Source organism: Otolemur garnettii, unplaced genomic scaffold, assembly GCF_000181295.1.
Source record: "Otolemur garnettii isolate 467f Iridium unplaced genomic scaffold, OtoGar3 scaffold00004, whole genome shotgun sequence".
Taxonomy (NCBI): Eukaryota; Metazoa; Chordata; class Mammalia; order Primates; family Galagidae; genus Otolemur; species Otolemur garnettii.
The window spans coordinates 26440045-26448246 of record NW_003852399.1 but is presented as its reverse complement, the minus strand read 5'-3'; the positions used below and the strand labels follow the sequence as shown (position 1 = coordinate 26448246).

At 39.2% G+C, this 8202-nt stretch overlaps 1 non-coding gene across 1 annotated transcript; it reads left to right on the top strand.

Moving 5' to 3' along the window:
* The first annotated feature begins 3753 nt into the window (after window positions 1-3753).
* LOC111728077 lies at window positions 3754-3857 on the top strand. Its single transcript, XR_002775486.1, has one exon. It is a non-coding gene; the product is annotated as a small nucleolar RNA U13 (small nucleolar RNA).
* The last annotated feature ends 4345 nt before the right edge of the window (window positions 3858-8202 follow it).

The window sequence follows — 8202 nt, the reverse complement described above, 5'->3', positions numbered from 1 at the left end:
CCCCCACCTTTTTTTTTTTCCTGGAAACTAGTCTTACCCCTCCTTTCTAAAGAGCAAGATCTTAAAATGAAAAGGGCTCTACCAGTTTAAATCACAAAGTAATGGCTGTATCTGATGTTTGTCAGGAAAGCTTCAAAGAGATCAAGCTGTAAAGTTTACCCCTTTCATTTCCACTTCTCAAGTATGTTGTTGAAAACTCCCTTCATCCTACCAACTAGAGATAGTGTACTCTTCCATTAGCGGTCTCTCAGGAAGGGAAGTACAGATTCCCAGGTTGACTACAAAGCTTAAGCAGAACACGACATTAAAGTGATTCCAAATGTTTTCTCATAGTTGTTTTCCACATTATGTGTGTTACTATCTAGGAACAGGATGAAGCACAAAGGGTGTTCATGTAGAATTTGTTTTACTTTTTTCCTATCTGCCTGGAAGCACCACGCAGACCAAAACGACCCCTAAAGAGCGAGTGCAAGGAGTGTCTCTAAGGAGAAATCTCTGTCTCCAGGATACAGCAAATTTTGTCAAGTTTATAGGATTTGATGCATGAGGCCAAAAAGTCAAATAAAAGAGGTGGTCGAAGGTTAATTGATAGAAGAATCAATGAAAAACAACAGACAAGAGTAAAAGTGGCAGGTGCCTCCTTTCTCACTTTTTCTCTGGGAGACCGCTTAAAAGCATAGACTCTGGCATCAGATAAATTTAGAATCAAACTCCAGCTCTTCTCAGGAGCTGTATGACCTGGCAGTCTTTAGTTTCCTTATCTGAAAAGTGGGGCTATCTTCCTGCCATTCATGGTGGTTGTATTATGTGGCTAGTGAAAAATGCCTGGTGGTTCTTAGTAAGTACCTTACTCTTTCCTCTCTGTGTGTAACTGCTTTCTTCCTGTAAGCATAATAGTCTCACCTATGTTGCTAGAAAAGGATAAGAAAGCTCTTTTCAAATACTGTGGACACCTTAGCAGTTATTTATTGACAATAAATACACACTAGGACTCCCCTAATAAAAAGACTTCAGCCAGACAATTAGCTGGCTTTGGGCCTCTGGTGCCATCTTCTGGAAGTTAGTCATGTTACAGCAGCCCAGAGATTAGCCCACAGGTTGAGCTGCACAACCTATTTGTAATAGTAAACGTTGTTTTCCAGCCTGTCGCTGTTTTGAGGGTAAGTGAACACACCAACAGTGGTATCATACATTCGGAGTCTAGCACAGGCTGGTGGGTGCTGAGTAAATGTTTGTTGAATTAATGAATGTAGAGACAATGCCCTGTTTGGTTCTCTTGTTTCCAGAGTTTAGATTAGGAAGTTCCTTATTGAGAGGCTTACAGTGACAGTCTAAATATTTCTAAATCAATCATTCAAGAATGTTCTCACAGGGTCACTTGAAAAATCTTACAGTCAGCGAGATCGGGAATCTAAAAATATCTCTTGTGATTCTTAGGAATGTGGAATTTATGACCTACTGGCACAGAAGCTGAGTGTGCAATAAATATCCGAATTGCACTATTTATGACCCACTGAATAAAGTTCTGTGGGCCATAAATAAAAAAGATAACTCCTACTTTTAATGAGTTTATACTTCATTTGGGAAAAATCAGCAAGAGCCTCTAATAGGAAAAAACAGCATCAATGAAATGTTCAAGTGTCAAAGGAATTAAAAGGGCCATGCACAGTTCAGCAAGAACATTTCCAGAAAAAGGTAAAATCTAAGCAAGGTTTTGAAATGGACTCAGGTGAATGAGGAGGAGGAGCTCAGTATGATTGAATTACTTTACTATAGAATTTCCAACATCGTCTGTACTAGAATGTTAAAAGGGTCTAAAACTTTGCCGCTCCAGGTTATGCTTTGCTGGGCAGCAGAGAGAAACCAGACGGGAGACTTACAAACCAACTTTGATTTTCTATTTTTCCTTTGGGTTTTAACAGTGACCCAAATCAAATCCAAAATTAGCCGAAAATTTAATCTTAATTGACCTTGTTTATGCCAGTTTCCCACCTGAAAAACATGAGCAGTCATTTGCTGTAATGAAACAGTGGGATGGGAGGAGGAGTACTTTGATAAACATAATTTTGATCCTAATTCATATCTGTGCTACAATGAGGGCAAAGATTTGAGTAGGATGGCTACCTACAAAAAAGACACAGTAAGTACTGGTGAGGATGTGGAGAAACTGGAAACCACATAACTTGCTGATGGGAATGTAAAATGGTGCAGCTGCTCTGGAAAACATTTTGGCAGTTCCTTAAAAAGTTAGTTTCCATTTGACCCGATAATTTTGAAACTCCCTGTATTATACCCCCAAATTTGAAAACACATGTTCACACAAAAACTGGTACACAAACATTGATAGCAGCATTAATAGCCAACGAATGGAAACAACACAAATGTCCATCAACTAACCAAAAGAATAGACAAGAGAATGAGGTGGGTGGATTGTTTGACCTCATGAGTTCAAGATCAGCCTGAGCAAACGCCAGACCCTGTCTCTTAAAAATAGAAACACTTGAGGATCACTTGAGCCCCCAAATTGGCGGTTGCTATGAGCTATGATGATGCCACAGCACTCTACCCAGGCAGACAGCTTGAGACTCTGTCTCAAAAAAAAAAAAAAAGATAAACAAAATGTGGTTTTGTTTCCATCCATCCAATAGAATATTATTCAGCTGTAAGAATGAGTGGTACGTGCTGTTCTGTGGATGAACCTTGAATGCATTGTTAAGTTAAAAAAGCTAGACACAAAAGACTATATTTTATGATTCTATTTATGTGAAATGTCCAGAATGAACAAATCCAAAGAGATCGAAAGCAAATTAGTGGTTTCTAGGGCCTGAGAGGAAGGGAGAATGGGAACTGACTGCTAGTGGGCACAGGGCTTCTTTCTGGAATGATAAAAATGTTGTAGAATTAGACAGTAGTGATAGTCGCACAATCGTGTAAATATACTAAAAATACCAAATTGTGGCCGGGTGTGGTGGCTCATGTCTGTAATCCTAGCACTCTGCTAGGCCAAGGCAGGCGGATCCCTTGAGCTCAGGAGTTCAAGATCAGCCTAAGTAAGAGCAAGACCTTTCTATCTCTAAAAAAAAGAAAAAATTGGAAAGGCATGGTGGTAGGCACCTGTGGTCCCAGCTACTAGTGAGGCTGAGGCAGGAGGACTGCTTGAACCCAGGAGTTTGAGGTTGCTGTGAGCTTGGGTGATGCTACAGCATTCTAGCCTCAGCAACAGAGTGAGACTGTCTCAAAAACAACACTGAATTGTACATTTTTAAAAGTGTGAATTTTATGGTATGTGAACTATATCATATCTCAATTTTTAAAAACTGAGTAAGAGGGAAAAAAAAGAATAAACCACGCAAGGTAGTGATAATTTAAAGGCAAATTCTGGGGTCTTCCCATCAGTCCCAAAGGCTACCCATTTGAGCTTGTTAAGAACTTATCAGGGGAATTAAAGCTATAGAACACTGAGAGACTAAATATTTCTACCCCATGATGGGAAATAAGATAAAGGCATCTACTATTACCATTCCTAATTTAACATTGTACTGGAGGTTGAAGCCAGTGCAGTGAGGAGGAAAAAAGTTATAAAAGGAAGCAAGTTAGGAAAGGAAGAAGCCTTATATAACTGTCTTTTTATTTACAGACATAATTATCTACATAGAAAATCCTGCAGAATCCACAAAAAAGAACAAGCTAGAATTGTAGAACCTAGTTCTAAAATTGTAGGATTCAAGATAAATGTACAAAAACCAATTCTAGATCCTTTTGTAGTTCATAAATACAACGACTGGGTGTTCACATGTGTGCTTGAAACATGTCTTCCTCAAACCTTGTCACAACACCAGCACATCAGCCGGCTGACATGAAAAGAAAAAAACCACAAATGGTACACCTATATGCTAGAAATGAAAAAACATAAATTGGGATTTTTAAGAAATCTTAAAACTATGAAATATTATTATGAGAAATTAAAGAAATAAAGAATATATGGCTTGGCACTCATAGCACAGTGGTTAAGGCATCAGCCACATACACCGAGGTTGGTGGGTTCGAGCCCAGCCCGGGCCAGCTAAACAATAATGACAACTGCAACAAAAAAATAGCCAGGCATTGTGGCAGGCGTCTGTAGTCCTAGCTACTTGAGAGGCTGAGGCAAGAGAATTACATGGGCCCAGGAATTTGGGGTTGCTGTGAGCTATGATGCTACAGCACTCTACTGAAAAAGAAATAAAGAATATACTATGTTCATGGACAGGAAGACTCAACACTGTTAAGGCAATTTTCTCCAAACTGATATAAAGCTTCAGTGGTAGGTATCTCACCAAAATCCTAGTAGGTTTTTTGGTAGAATTCTATAAATGAATTCCAGTATAAATGTGGTATTCAAACCAATGGCAAAGGACAGATTATTTAACAAATAACACCATCTCAAATGGCTTTCCATCTGGAAGAAAATAAAACCAGACCTCTATGTTATACTAAATACTGAGACAAATTCAAGACAGTCTAAAGAAAATGTAAACAATTAAACAAAAATCTCACCAAAAGTCTCACAAGAGACAAGTATAATTTAGGACCAGGAGAGACCTTAATCGTGACAAGAAGTTCTGAAATATTACAGTTAAACACACTGACAACGTGGCTTTCATACTGGAGAAAAGTGAGATATGGATGAAGAGTGTACGTGAACTCTCTGAACTATCTTTGCAATTTTCTGCCAACCTAACAATATTCCAAAAATAAAAAGCTTATTTAAGAATAACATAGAATGTGTGCATGCACACATAGTAAGCTATTAAAGTCAATAGTTGAATGATAAATTTGGGAAAAAAGAGTTAGACTGTTAACAGCTACAGTATACAGAAATCTCTTTCAAACTGACAAGGAGCAAACAACCCAAAAGAAAACAGGAAAGGATATAATAGCCAGTTTAAAGAACAGCAAATTCAAAGACCACCCTCAAACTGCCCACGCCTCCCAGACAAAATAAATGAATAAATAAAAATAAAAGACATACAAATTTACTAGTCAGGAAAATGTAAATTCGGGTAACAGATACTACTTTATAACCATACCCATTACTGATGGGACGCAGGGAAAAAGAGGACTTGGGTATAGTCAGTGGATTATAAATTTTGACAGCATCTTTTGGAAGGCAATCTCATAACCAACCTTTCCAATGTTTTAGTATCTTTACGGCCATATTTTGTTTTTTTTTTTTGAGATGTTTCACTGTATCACCCAGGATAATTTCAAACTCCTGGACCCAAGTGATCCTCCTGCTGCCTCAGCCTCCCAAGTAGCTGAGACTACAGGTGTGTCACCATGCCCAACCTTTTTAGTGTTCTGCCGTGAGGAAAAAATGACACAAAGTGAAGGCTCATCAATATGAGAACGTGTGAACAACTGCAGCACATCTACACAACAGAATTTTGATGTAGTCACTCAAGAGTGAATTGGAGCTATACAGCTGACGTGGACAGGTTTCCTCAAGCATTACCGAGCAAATCAATAACCAGTGAATAGATGCATTGTGTGTGACTGTATGAACATGGGGAAACTGTGGCATCGTAGATATTAGGGCTCGTGTGCTGGTTATGGGGGAAGGTAATATGCAAAGGGGGGGAAGAGAAGGGAGAAAAACAAAAAGGGAAAGAAAGGGGAAAAAGCAGGACGGGGAAATAAATCCTTTTGTGCATATTTTACTTAAAACTTTTTTTTTGTTTTTTTGAGACAGAGTCTTACTCTGTTGCCCTGGGTAGAGTGCCCTGGCATCATCACGGCTCACAGCAACCTCAAACTCTTGGGCTCAAGTGATCCTCTTACCTTAGCCTCCTGAGTAGCTAGGGCTCCAGAAGCCCGCCATGACACCTGGCTGGTTTTTCTAGTGTAGTAGGTATGGGGTCTCACTCTTGCTCAGGCGGGTCTCGTAATCCTGAGTTCAAGAGTTGAACTCTTGAATCCTGAGTTGAATCCTGAATTCAAGCAATCCACGTGCCTCACCCTTCCATAAACTATTGATAATTTTTTCTAAACCATCTGTTCACATTACCTCTAAAGCAATCATGATCTCTTTAGCTGAAAGTATTACATTTTCTTTCTTTTTTTTTTGCAGTTTTAGCCAGGGCTGAGCTTGAACCCACCACCCCAGTATATGGGGCCAGTACCCTACTCCTTGAACTGTAGGAGCTGCCCTACATTTTCTTTAAACAAATAAGTCCCTCAAAACAAAATTAAAATGCCTTTTACTAACCCTGAACAATTACATTCCACTGGCTGTCATACATTTCAGAATATTTATAAACATATGTGGTATAAAACCTTGCTAAAAGTGACTGTGTTTCAGGCACTGTATTGTTTCAAACATTATTTTACCGTAGAATACTATGTACTAACTGGTCAATTCGGAGGTTAAGTCCACAACATCCTCATTCCTTTTGCTCAGTTATTCTTTTGTCCCCTCATAGAAAGTAATCTTTAATTTCCTTGTCATATATGTATGTAAACTAAATACTGTAAGTGTAGGAAAAATAAAAGGAAGGACAAGGTCTCAGAGGCTACACTGGTGTGTGCTGGCTGGGTGTGGTAGCTCAGGCCTGTAATCCCAGCACCCGAGAGGCCAAAGTGGGAGGATCATTCAAAGCCAAGAGTTTCAGACCAGCCTAAGTAACACAGCAAAACTCCATTCAACAAAAAAATTAAAAAATTATCCAGGTGTGTAACTAGGCATGAGGATCAGTCGAGCCCTGGAGTTGAGGCTGCAGTGAGCTATGATGATACCACTGCACTCCAGCCTAGGCAACAGGGAGACTTAGTCCAGAAAGGAAAGCAAGGGAAAACGGAAAGGAAGGAAAGAAAGAAAAAGACAGGCTTGTTTTCCTTGTACTTTAAGTACAGAATTAAGAAATTAGAGGTACCTGGTCTACACGGTCTTGTGTCAGACCTACATTTAATCCCCTTTACAATGGACAAAAGGTACCAGAACTAGGTGTTCCAATGCTCTTTAGGTGAAAGGTTGGAAAGAAAGCAGTACTATAGAAAAGTAAGAAAAGAAGGTAAAAGCAGTACTATATTTTTATCACCCAGCACACATCCCGCATATTCTAGAATTAGTTAACTCTTGCAGAGGAAAGAGACTGCCTTTTCATACTGCTCATATATTATATAGATGAAAATGAGCTGCTTCCTAATCCTGAAAGCCTAGCTCTTTGTGGTATTAAGAAAAAAATGATCTAAACAGGCTTAAAAGCAATTTAACATTCAAGGAAGATGGCATTCCAACTTTACTCTGATACTGAAGTTTATCTCAGGTTTATATTAGAAAAATCAAATTCAGCACATTAATACATTAAAGTAATAAATCACAATTATATGACAGACGCTTTCCAATAAAATTCAACCTATTTCCAAGGTAAGAACTCTTGCCAACCTAGGAGTCGGAAGAGAATTTCCTGATTTTGATAAAGGATATCTACAAATATATCTGCATCAAATATAATTATTATAATAGTTGAAACAATGGTTTTCCTTTGAGATTAGCACATAAACAATGTCCCCATAATCACTGCTAGTCAACATTACACACTAGAAGTCCTAGCCAGTGCAAATGAGCCAGCAAAACAAATGAACATAACGATCTAACAGGAAGAAACAACACAATGTGAATCCTACCTCTGCCACTTACAACTACGCAAGTCTGGGCAAAGTACTTAATATATCTGTGCTTTAGTTACTTAATTTGTTTTGTTTTGTTTTTAAGAGAGCCTTGGTCATCCCAGCTAGAATACAGTGGTGTCATTATAGCTCACTGCAGCCTCAAACTTAAGGGATCTTCCTGCCTCAGGCCCCTGCACAGCCAGGACTACAGGCACATCCCACCACACCTGGCTAATTTTTCAAATTTTTGCAGCAATGGGGTCTCGCTGTTGCTCAAGCTGGTCATCAACTCCTGACCTCACGCAATCCTCCCTTCTTAGCTTCCCAGACTGCTAGCATTACAGATGTGATCCACTCTATCTGGCTCAGTATCTCATTTGTAAAGAGGAGATAATAAATGTACCCACTTAACAGGTTTCGTCTTTTTTTTTTTTTGAGACAGAACCTCAAGCTATCCCCCTGGGTAGAGTGCCGTGACATCTCAGCTCACAGCAACCTCCAACTCCTGGGCTCAAGCGAGTCTCTTGCCTCAGCCTCCCAAGTAGCTGGGAC